This window comes from Macaca fascicularis, chromosome 8 (genome assembly GCF_037993035.2).
Source record: "Macaca fascicularis isolate 582-1 chromosome 8, T2T-MFA8v1.1".
NCBI lineage: Eukaryota > Metazoa > Chordata > Mammalia > Primates > Cercopithecidae > Macaca > Macaca fascicularis.
In genome coordinates this window covers 124797531-124810096 of record NC_088382.1, presented here as the reverse complement: position 1 = coordinate 124810096, position 12566 = coordinate 124797531, and the positions used below count along the sequence as shown (strand labels likewise).

The 12566-nt window shown below is 35.3% G+C and overlaps 1 long non-coding RNA gene across 1 annotated transcript in view; it reads left to right on the top strand.

Annotated features, from left to right (window-relative positions):
* Positions 1–10962, top strand: part of LOC135964558 (uncharacterized) — a 35925-nt gene extending 24963 nt beyond the window's left edge. Inside the window, exon 3 of the long non-coding RNA XR_010577044.2 lies at positions 10639–10962. This is a non-coding gene — a long non-coding RNA (uncharacterized lncRNA). The remainder of the gene's footprint in view (positions 1–10638) is intronic.
* The last annotated feature ends 1604 nt before the right edge of the window (positions 10963–12566 follow it).

The window sequence follows — 12566 nt, the reverse complement described above, 5'->3', positions numbered from 1 at the left end:
TTTTAATGGATACATGCACATTTTTAACCTGCAGTCAGAACTCAACAGTATCTACATGTCTACAGTTCATCACTATCTCTACTGTTTCCCCAGTCCTTAACTCTCTTAGGCAGCTTAGGCTGGTGTAATAAATATGCCACAGACTGAGTGGCTTAAACAACACACAATTATTTCTAACAGTCGTGGAGGTTGGGAAGTTAAGCATCAAGGTGCAGGCAGATCTGGTGTTGAGGGAGAGCCCTCTTCATGGTTTGTAGACAGCCATCTCTTCACTGTATCCTCACAAAGCAGAGAGGAAGCATGTGCTCCTGTGTTTCTTCTTTTAAGGGCACTATTCCTATTCATGAGGGCTGCATATTCATGACTTTCGAATTACCAATGCCCAACCTCCAACTGTCATCACATTGGGAATTAAGCTCCAATATATTAACTTTGGGAGAATACATTCAGACCATAAGCACTACCCACAATTGACCGTTAACTCCCAATACCCTTCCTATTTTACCTGCTATTGCTTTCTTGCACTTTAGTTTACCTTTTTAATCAACTAAAATTACTTATCATTGTCTTTATATCTTTGTTTTCTGACATATGTACAGTTTTTTATACTCATTACCTCTTTAATTCCATTTATTTCTCAAGATTTAATTACCTTTATCCTAAAGTTAAGCCTTTACTATTTTTCAGCAAGGGTTCATGAGTAAAACATTTTATCTTTATTGGGATATGCCTTTTGTTTACTTAAATTGTAATGATGATCCAAATGGATGTAAAATTTTTATAAATAGTTCACAATTATCTTACTTTGTTGATTATATTGTTACTCTAGTGCATTAAATTTTCAGTCTGTAGAGATATTCCCTAGTTGTTTTTAAGTTTTTTTCTTTTATTTTAGTTTTCTGTAGTTTCATTATGGTGTGTGTAATTGTAGGATTGCTTTTACTTAACATCTTTTAGACTTTCTTGTTTTTCTTGATGCTGATGATTTTATACTTTTGTGGTGACTGTGCAGTTTTGACCTTAAAATCTTCTATTTTAGTGCCTTATTCATTGTCTCTTTATTCTTTTTAGTTTGGGTATTCCAGCTCTTCTCGTGTTATTCTTTATGCATTTTAACATCCTTTTCAAATTGTTATGTCTTCTCACTCCTTGTTGCATCTACATAATTTCCTCAGTTTTATGTTCTAATTTGTGAATCCCTTTTAGCTGGGTTATTTAATATAGCCATTTATTTTGCATTTTAATATTTATTTCCTGCATTTCAAGTTCTATCCTGTATATTTTTTCAAGCTTGCATATTGTACTTCCACAGTTTTTTTCACCAGTGTTTTAAATAAATGTGTCTCCTTTTCAAATTGTTCTGTAATTCCAAACACTTAAGTTCTAATTCTGTTAACTTTCACTATGGTTGGATGTATCTTACGTATTTTGCAATTTTTGACTATGAACTCTTGAGTGGGATTATGTATATGAAAGAGAGAGACAGTGGGGGAAGAGGAGAAATGTCTTGTGTTCTGACTAACCTAGAACTATTTTTTTAGTTTTATTTGTTTGTTTTCTGTGCCCCTGCCAGAAGCCTCAGGCTATTACTGGCCTGTTATAAAGGCCTTTCTTAAAATTTAAGCACGTGGTCCCATATTATAGGAAGATTGTAACTAAAAGCCAGAACCATGTGAGTAAAAACTAAAATGTGTTTTTAAGTTTTCTGGAGAAATATGTTTTTTTCTACTGAGAGCACAGGCAAAGGCAGACTCTGTTTTTATTTTCCTTGGAGTTAATAGAGTTTTATTTTCTAGTTCAACCTCTAGGGTCTTGATTTTGACAATGTGTGCATGTATGTGTGTGTGTCAGTTACATGTCTCCAACTTTCAATTCTAACACTTCAACACATGTGGCCCCAGTACCGTGTCACTTGTATTCAAATGGACATTAAAGCTCTAATGTTACTAGCATTGATAAGTCCCCAGAGTGGCTTAATGCTTACCACTCTGATTTTTAATTAATTTTTTCCTTTAATCACATCACTCATTCACATGTGAACTTATCTATTCTGTTAAGTACTATTAAATATGCATTTAAAACATTATTTGCTGTATTTTATGTAACAATTCTGGATACTTACAGTGGAAAGGATTTTGAGATATCCAGACTATCATATTTACATTTCAAACTTTGAGCCACTTAATTGCATAGTTATCATAGACAGAAGGATCTGTGTAGCAACTAGTACCACTGGTAAACTGTGCCTCTTAGTGAGCCCAAGTGATGTGGGAAACTTGCTCTTTGAATTCATTCTGCTTCCAGCACAGATAACCCAGAATTTAATCCTTACTTTTTTCTTTCCTTCCAAATAAGTTAGAGTTTTTAGTAAGTTACATGGAGAAATAGGTCTTCCAGTTTCTTCACAGTTTCATTTCAACTTTATTCTTGGTCAGCAGTAAGTGACTTTTTTTAAGTAAACTTTTATTTTGGAATAATTATAGACTTACAAAAAAATGCAAAAGGAGAGTTCTTGTAGAAGTCTTTTCTAGTTTTCCCCACTGTTGACATCTTGTACTACTATATTACATTTGCCACAACAAGAGCCTAATATTGGTATACCACTATTAAGTAAGCATCATACTTCATGTGTTTTGCTTTGTTTCAACCAGTTTTTCTATTAATATCTTCTATTTGTTCCAGGATACCTTACAGGATATCATATTACATGTAATTGTTATATTAATGCAGGATTGTTTTGCTCCTTAGCTCAGCTAAAATCAGGCTTCTTGTCTCACAACCAGGAAAAATCAGGCACTTAGACACATTGAAAGGTGAGGAGAGCAGAATTTATTAAAAGAAAGTTCTCAGCCAAAAAACGGGGGGTTCTGCCAACTGGCTCCCACCTCACGGATTGAATACCAGGCCACCACACACGAGCTGAAGAGGCCCAGCTCCTCTCCTACAAAAGATGTGAATTTCTGGTTGCTCCACCCCATTCTCCCAGTTGAGCATGTGAGCCCTTAGTCTGAGCCACTCCATATTGACTTATTTCCCTTACTGTGCATATGTTAAGGGATGGAATTTTTCACCATGGGCATGTTTAGGCAAGACCTTGTGCAGGTTCCCTTATCTGCGTCCTGCATCTATCAGTATCTCCCCAGTGTCCACTGGTCTGTGAATTTTTAAATTCTTTCCTTGTTTTATTGTGAGCTTGATAGTCTTGAGGAATACTGGTTAGGTGTCCTATAGAATATCCCCAAATCTGGATTTTCTGATGTTTCTCATGATTATACTGGAATTATGGGTTTTTAAAAAGGTAATACTTATTGTTACACCATATCAATGTATATCATTGATGTTATTAGCTGTAGGTGACAATTTTTAATGAACTTTGTACTTCAGAATAGTTTTTGATTTGCTGAAAAATTATAAAGGGAGTACCTAAAGTTCCTATATAGTTTACACACAGTTTCGCCTATAGTTAAACCCTTGCATATATTAGTATGCTACATTTGTCACAGTTAATTAACCAATATTGACATTATTATCCATTATCAATTAAGCTACATATGTTGTTCAGATTTTGTTAGTTTTCCTTTAATGTCCTTTTTTTGTCATAGAATCCTATCTGGGACACCCCATTACATTTAGCTGTGGTGTCTTCTTAGGCTTCCCTTGTCTTTGACAATTTATCAGACTTCACTAGTTTTTAATGACAGTTTTAAAGAGTACTGATGATATGATTTGACTGTGTCCCCACCCAAATCTCATCTTGAATTGTAGCTCTAATAATCCCAGTGTGTGGTGGGTGGGACCCAGTGGGAGGTAATTGAATCATGGGGCAGGTTTTTCCCATGCTGTTTTTGTGATAGTGAATAAGACTCATGAGATCTCATGGTTTTATAAAGGACAGTTCCCTACACATGCTCTCTTGCCTGCCACCTTGTAAGATGTGACTTTGCTCCTTTTTTTGCCTTCTGCCATGATTGTGAGGACTCCCCAGCCATATGGAACTTTGAATCAATTAAACTTCTTTCCTTTATAGATTACCCAGCCTTGGGTATGTCTTTATTAGTAGTGTGAGAATGGACTAATACAACTGGTAAGATATGTTGTTAGAATGACCCTCACAGTTGGGATTTGTCTGCTGTTTTTCTCATGATTAAACTGGGTATATGGGTTTTTAAGAGGAAGGGCACAAAAATAAATTACCACTTTTGCAGGGTACATATGATCCATATGTTAATTACAATCTTGATTACCTAGCAGAGGTAGAGTTTGTCAGATTTACTGTTAAGTTACTTTTTCCTCCTTGCCACATTCTATTGAGTGGAAGGAAGTCACTATATGTAGACTATATTTACAGAGTGGGGAGTGACTTTTCACCTCCTTGAGGGCATGGGATCTCACTTATTATTATTATTATTATTATTATTATTATGACGGAGTCTTGCTCTGTTGCCCAGGCTGGAGTGCAGTGGCATGATCTTAGCTCACTGCAAACTCTGTCCCCCAGGTTCAAGCGATTCTCCTGCCTCAGCCTCCAGAGTAGGTGGAATTACAGGCGGGCACAACCACGCCTGGCTAATTTTTGTACTTTTAGTAGAGACAGGGTTTCACCATGTTGGTCAGGCTGGTCTTGAACACCTGACCTCGTATCCACCCATCTAGGCCTCCCAAAGTGCTGAGATTACAGGCGTGAGTCACTGCACCCAGTGATCTTGCTAATTATTTGGCATTCTTCTGCATGGGAAATTGGCTGTTGTCCCTCATATGTTTGTTTATTCGATTATTTATTGATATCAGTACAGACACAAGAATATTTTTCTTATACTTTTGGATATATGGTAATTTATTAGTACTTTATCTTGATGAGTGAATTGGCTCAGTTTGGCCATTGGAAATCTATTATTTGACTCCTGTGTCCTTTTCTTCCCTCCTTTTCTTTATCATGGTAAAATACATGTAATGTACAATTTAGCATCTTAACCATTTTGAAGTTTATAATTCATTGGTATTAAATACATGAATAATGTTTTGCAACCATCACTGTCATCCATCTCTATAACTTTTTTCGTCTTGTAAAACTGAAACTTTATACCTGTTAAACAATAGCTTCCTATGCTTTCTTCCCCTCAGTCCCTGACAACCACAATTTTACTTTCTTGCTCTATGATTTTGACTGTTCTGAATACCTCATATAAGTGAGATCATATAGTACTTTTCTATTTATGATTAGCTTATTTCATTTAGCATAGTATCCTCAAGGTTCATCCATGCTGTAGCAATAGCATATGTTAGAATTTTCTTCCTTTTTTAAGACTGAAAAATATTCCATTGTATATTTACCATATTGTGATTATTCATTCATCTGTCCGCTGAACTATTTCACACTCCCACCGACAGTACACAAGGGTTCCAATTTCTCTCTCCTTTCAAACACTTGTTATTTTCTGTTTTTTGATAGTAGCCATCCTAGTGGGTATGATGTGATATTTCATTGTAGTTTTGGTTTGCATTTACCGAATGGCTGGTGATACTGAATCTTTTTACATGTGTTTCTTGGTTATTTGTATATCTTCTTGAAGAAATGTATATACAAATCCTTCACCCATTTTTGAATCAGGGTGTTTTGGCATTTATGTTGTTGAATTTTAGGAGATGTCTTTATAGTGATTTCTTTTTATCCATGGAGGGTGTGTTCCTAGAATTCCAGTGGATGACAGAAACCAGAGATAGTACTGGACCTTATATATACTATGTTTTTCCTTTTCATATTTATCTGTGGTACAGTTTAATTTAGAAATTAGGCATAGAAGAAATTAACAACAATAATAATAAAATAGAACAATAATTACAATATGCGAGTGTTTCTACTTTTGCAATTTGTTGCTATTGTTAAGTAAAATAAGAGTTACCTGAATAAGCACTTTATATTGTGACAGTTGATCTGGTAAATGAGTGATAAGCGATAAGTGACTAACAGGAGGGTAACACATAGAGGGTGGATGTGCTGGCCAAAGGAATGATTGACATCCCAGGTAGGATGGAACAGAATGGCATGAAATTTTATCACACCACTCAGAATGACATGTAATTTAAAACTTAGAAATTGTTTATTTCTGGAATTTCCCATGTAATATTTTTCAACTGTGGTTGACAGTGGGTAACTAAAACTGCTTAATTTAAGCTACAGATATACAGATATACTGTATATTCTGGATATTAATCCCTTACCAAATATATGATTGACAAATATTTTCTCCCATTCTGTGGGTTGCATTTGTACTCTGTTGATGTTGTCTTTTGGTGAACAGTTTGTAAAGTTTCATAAAGTCCAAGTTGTCTTTTTTTTATTGTTGTTATCTGTGCCTTTGTTGCCGTATCCTAGCAATCATTGCAAATCCAGTGTTGTGAAGCTTCTGACCTATGTTTTCTTCTAAGAGTTTTATAGTTTTACATCTTACATTTTCATATTTAATCCATTTTGAAATTTTTTAATATATGGTGTCAGTTAAGGGCCAAACTTCATTCTTTTCTATGTATTTACAAAATAATTTGCTTGGTTTTTGCCTGGGATTGTGTTAAATCTATAGATAAAATTGGGAACAAAATTGTTATCTTAACAATATTTATTTTTCTAATGTATGAGCATGGCATATTCACTTCACAATATGAAGTGAACATATACATATAACATAACATAAACATATGGATATTGTAAATAATTTGTATTTTACCTATGTATTTCATTTTGGCAGTATTATTTTTTATTTATTTATTTTTTTTTTATTTTTTGAGACGGAGTCTTGCTCTGTCCCCCAGGCTGGAGCGCAGTGGCCGGATCTCAGCTCACTGCAAGCTCCGCCTCCCGGGTTCAGGCCATTCTCCTGCCTCAGCCTCCCGAGTAGCTGGGACTACAGGCGCCCGCCGCCTCACCCGGCTAGTTTTTTGTATTTTTTAGTAGAGACGGGGTTTCACCGTTTCAGCCAGGATGGTCTCGATCTCCTGACCTCGTGATCCGCCCTTCTCGGCCTCCCAAAGTGCTAGGATTACAGGCTTGAGGCAGTATTATTATAAATATCATTTTAAAAATTCAAATTTCAGTTTTTATTGCTTGTGTATAGGAAGACAATTGACTGTGTATATTTATCTCCTGCTTTGACTCTTCTATACTTTTTCAAAGCAAAGAGTTTTATTGACTTTTTTAAGTTAAATAACCACATCATCTACAAATAAAGACAATGTTATTTTTCCTTTCCAATGCATATATACTTTAGTTCCTTTTCTAAGTCTCATTGTACAGCTAGAATTTTTGCTACGATGTTGGATAAGAGAGGTAAGAAAGGAAATTCTGACCTTGCTCCTCATCATAGAGAAAAAGTGAACAGTTTCATTATCATTAAACATGATGTTAGCATTATAGTTTTTACAGATACTCTTTATCAAGTTAAGGAAATGGCTCTCTATTCCTAGTTGGCTTAGAGTGTATATTAAGAAAGAACGGTGAATTTTGTCAAGTTAATTTATTGCCACCAATTAATTTGAATCGATGAGTTTTTTCTTTAGCTTAATAATGTGAAGGTTTATATGAGTTGATTTTTGAATGTTTAACCAATCTTTCATACCTATAATAAATCCCAGTTGATTGTAGTGTATAATATTTTTATACATTGTTGGATTTGATTTGCTAAGGTTTTGTTGGGGATTTTTGCATTTACATTCATGAGAAATACTAGTTTGTGTTTTTCATTTCTTGTAATGTCTTAACCTTTTTTAAGGTATTAGATAATGCTGACTTTATAAAATGTCTTAGAAAGCATTCATTCCTTACATTTTCTGTGCTTTCTTTTTCTGTGTGGATAATTGGTATTACTTTTTCCTTAAATGTTTGGTAGAATTCACTGTTCAAACAATCTTGGCTTGGAACTGTCTTTTGGGAATGTAATTAAGTATTGATTCACTTTCTTTCTTTTTTTTTTTTTTTGAGACGGAGTCTTGCTCTGTTGCCCAGGCTGGAGTGCAGTGGCCGGATCTCAGCTCACTGCAAGCTCCGCCTCCCAGGTCTACGCCATTCTCCTGCCTCAGCCTCCCCAGTAGCTGGGACTACAGGCGCCCGCCACCTCGCCCGGCTAGTTTTTTGTATTTTTTTAGTAGAGATGGGGTTTCACTGTGTTAGCCAGGCTAGTCTAGTCTCGATCTCCTGACCTCGTGATCCGCCCGTCTCGGCCTCCCAAAGTGCTGGGATTACAGGCTTGAGCCACCGCGCCCGGCCCCGATTCACTTTCTTTAATAGACATAATAGTAGAATATGGTAGTTTGTGTCTTTCAAGAAATTGGCTCATTTCATTCACTCATTAAATTTCTTGGCACCATATTCTTTTAACATTTTAAAGTTCAAGATATCAGTATGATGACACCACTTTTCATTTCTGAAATCAGTAATTTCTAAACTAAAGGTTTTTCAACTATCAATCTTCCCAGGAAATAGTCTTTGGTTAAATTGATTTTTTTTCTATTGATTTATTTTTTCAATTTCATTGATATTTTTCCTCCAATTTTTGTTATTTTTTTTCTTTTCATTTTTAGGCTTATGGTGGTTTTTTTTCCCTCTAATTTTCTAAGGTAAAAGTTTAGGTTATTTGTTTCACATCTTTATTATTTTCTAATATATTGTTTAACAACAGGGATATGTTCTGAGAAATATATCATTAGGTGATTTGGTTGTTGTGTGAAAATAATACAGAGTATATTTACATGGTCCAAGTAGTATAGGACTAGGACCATGTATAGGACTATGTATGGTCCTAGTAGTATAGGACTAGGACCTAGTAGTCCATAGTATATCCTAGTACACACCTAGGCTACATGATATAGCCTATTGCTCTTAGGCTTCAAACTTATACAGTATGTTACTGTACTGAATACTGTAGGCAATTGTAACACAGTGGCAAATATTTGTGTATTTAAGCATATTTAACATAGAATAGGTACAGTAAAAATATGGTATCATAATCTTATGAAATCACCCTGTTATATGCAACTCTTTGTTGACTGAAACATTGTTATGTGGTACATGACTATATGTAGGCACAGTATTGCTATACTGTAATTTCTCTTTAAGCACTGTTTATACTACATTCCATAATTTTTGGTAAATTGTATTGTCATTTTCACTTAGTTTAAAACACTTAAAAATTTCCGTTGAGCCCTCTTTGACATGAAGATTATTTAGAATTGTATTGTTCAATTTGCAAATGTTTTAGAATTTTCCAGCTATCTTCTGTTATTGGTTTGTAGTTTTATTCTGTTGTCATCTGAGAATATACTTGGTATAATTTTCATTTTTTTTAGATTTAAGTAATTTTTCATATTCATGGCTTAAAATATGCTCTTTGTGAATATTTCATGTGAGCTTGAAAAAAATGTGTATTCCGCTATTGTTTCTATGTGGAATATTCTATAAATGTCAATTAGATCAAGCTGATTGCTAATGCTGCTCAGGTCTTATACATCATTATCATTACTGACTTTCTGCCTGTTTGATCTCTCAGACCTGTCAGAGGACTTTTGATGTTTCCAACTGTACTAATGGATTTGTCTATTTCTCTTTTAAATCCTATCAATTTTGTCTTCACATATTTTTATATTCTGTTTATGTTTGTAATGCTTCTCTTCATTACTGATAATTTTCTTGTCTGAAGTATGATTTTTTTCAGTAATTAACAAAGCTTCTCTAGCTTGCATTTGAGTATTATAAGCATGCTATATCACTCTACATCTCTTTAATTTAACTATATGTCTTTATAGAGAGTAAAGTAAGTTTTTGGTAAACAACTCATAATTGGTCTTGTGTTTTTAATCTGGTCTGACAATCTCATTTTAACTAGTTTTAAAATCTGGTATTCAGATGTAAATGTATTAGTGACATAGTTGAATCAATATCTACCATGTTTGTAACTGTTTTTTGCATGTTGGATGTATTCTATTTTCTTCTCCTCTACCCCACTCTTATTTTTGGCCTCTCTGGTTTTAATTGAGCATCTTCTATAATCTCATTTTTTTCTCATCTCATAGCACATCAATGACACTTAGAAATATATTTTTAGAGGTTGCCCTAGAGTTTACAATATACATTTTTGACTTATCTAAATCCAGTCTCAAATTACAGTATAACACTTTACATATAGTATTGGTCGTTCATGATAGAGTGCTCATACTTTCTCTCTTCTGTCTCTTCCTGTGACATTACTGCCTTTCATTTCACATACATAATCACCTGGTGAATCCTTAAGTTTTAAACACATAGTTATGATATATATCAATTAATAATAAGATAAATACATTATTTTACCTTCATTTGTTCAGTCCTTATGCTCTTACATTATGCAGATATGTTTCTGACGTATCATTATCTTTCTGCCTGAAGAATTAACATTTTAACATTATTTTCAAATTTAAGATTCACTAGAGATAACTTCCCTAAATTTCATTTAAGAAACCTTTATTTCTCCCTGTTGAGAGATAATTTTGCTGAATATAATAGTGATATTATTTTTTTCTTTCACAACTTCAAATACTTCACTGTCTTCTAATTTACATGGTTTCGGTTTCATTTGAGACATTCAATGTAATTTTTTTTTTTTTTTTTGACAGAGTCTCACTCTGTTGCACAGGCTGGAGTGCAGTGGAATGATCTTGGCTCACTGCAACCTCTACCTCCCAGGTTCAAGCAATTCTCATGCCTCAGCTTCCTGGGTATCTGGGATTACAGGTGTGTGCCATCATGCCCAGCTAATTTTTGTATTTTCAGTAGAGTCATGGTTTACCCATGTTGGCCAGGCTGGTCTCAAACTCCTGGCCTCAAGTCATCTGCCTGCCTTGACCTCCCAAAGTGCTGGGATTACAGGCATGAGCCACAGTGCCTGGCCTCACTGTAATTCTTCCCTTGGCCATTTTGAATGTACTGATGAGCCCATTGAAGGTGTTCTTCATTTATATTACACTGTTTTAAAATATACAGGACTTTTACAAAATTTGTCTTTTACTTTCCATTTGTCTACTTACATCTATTCTTTCATGTTGTCCACTTTTTCCATTAGAGCCCTAAACATGCAAATAATAATTATCTCAAATTTCCTGTCTGTTAATTTCTGCATCTCTGTCATAACAGTCTGATTCTGATGATTGCTTTGTCTTTTCACACTGTTTTTCTTTGCCTTTTCATACATTGGAATTTTTTGTTGAAAGTCAGATATATTATGTTGGGTAACAGAAATGGTGGTGAAGAGTCCTTTAGTATGAAGATTTATAATTGTCTGGCTGTGGCTCTGCTTTGTTGAGTGTTTGAGCTACATAGTTATAGATGCTATTGTCTTTATAGTCCTCTAACTATGCTTGTTTTGTTTCTTTTCTTGTGTTAGGCTTTCCTAGGTACATCTCATAGAAAGTCTGTGTCTTGCAACTCTTCAACTGTACTCTACTATTATTATTCTAGGATCCTGTTGGTGTGGTAGTTAGATGTGTGCAAAAAGAGGCATTCTTTGTTTGTTTTGGAGATGGAGTTTCTGTCTCATTGCTCAGGCTGGAGTGCACTGTTGTGGTCTCGGCTCACTGCAACCTCTGCTTCCCAGGTTCAAATGGTTCTCCTGCCTCGGCCTCCCAAGTAGCTGGGATTACAGGTGCCCACCACCACACCTGGCTAATTTTTATATTGTTAGTAGAGACAGGGTTTCACCATGTTGGCCAAGCTGCTCTTGAACTCTCTTGATCCACCCTCCTCGGCCTCCCAAAATGCTAGGATTACATGCGTGAGCCGCCAGGCCTCGCCACAAAAAGAAACGTTCTACCTTCTGAATGAATCTATGTTTTTTAGTTGGGCCATGATTCAGGGCTGTGAACGTCACAAATATTTCTAGTAATCTAAACAATAAAATCATTAGGAATTAGTATAGATTATTGTCCTCCTTGTTCCCTCCTGCTTTTCCTGGAAACAGAGTTTTCAATTTATTTCCCTGAAGCCCTGACCCCCGTTCTCCATATTCACTCCAGGCTCCAAAAGGGACACAAAACTTTAGGTGACTGGACTGAGAGGAATGCACTTCCCATGGCTGGGATAAGGTCCTAGAAACTTTTTCTTCTTTAGCTTGTAACAAAGACACTGGATGTAGTTCATAATGATCACTCTTGCCTTCCTCCTCTCAGAGCCATTTCTCAGAGCTTCACCATAGGACTTGTTGGGATTCCTAGAGGAAAAGCCCATGAATGTGTAGGATCCCTTTAAGACTGTGAGCCCCCAGGAATTTTTTACTCCCATTCTAGGCTACTCTCAGCCTCATGCAATTTTTCAAATTACCATTTACTGCTAGTTTGTGGCTCCAGCATCTTCTGTTCCAGGTAAGTAAATGTTGGTTTTTGTATATCTGGATGTACCTGTTTTTGTAGGTTTCATAGTAGTGGTTTGCCTAGAGGCCTCATTTCCTTCATGAATCCAAGAAGTTGTTGATTTTTGGTTTGTCTAGCTTTTTCAACTTGTAAGAACAACAGTGATGACTTCCAAGAATTTTACATACTATAGCTGATAA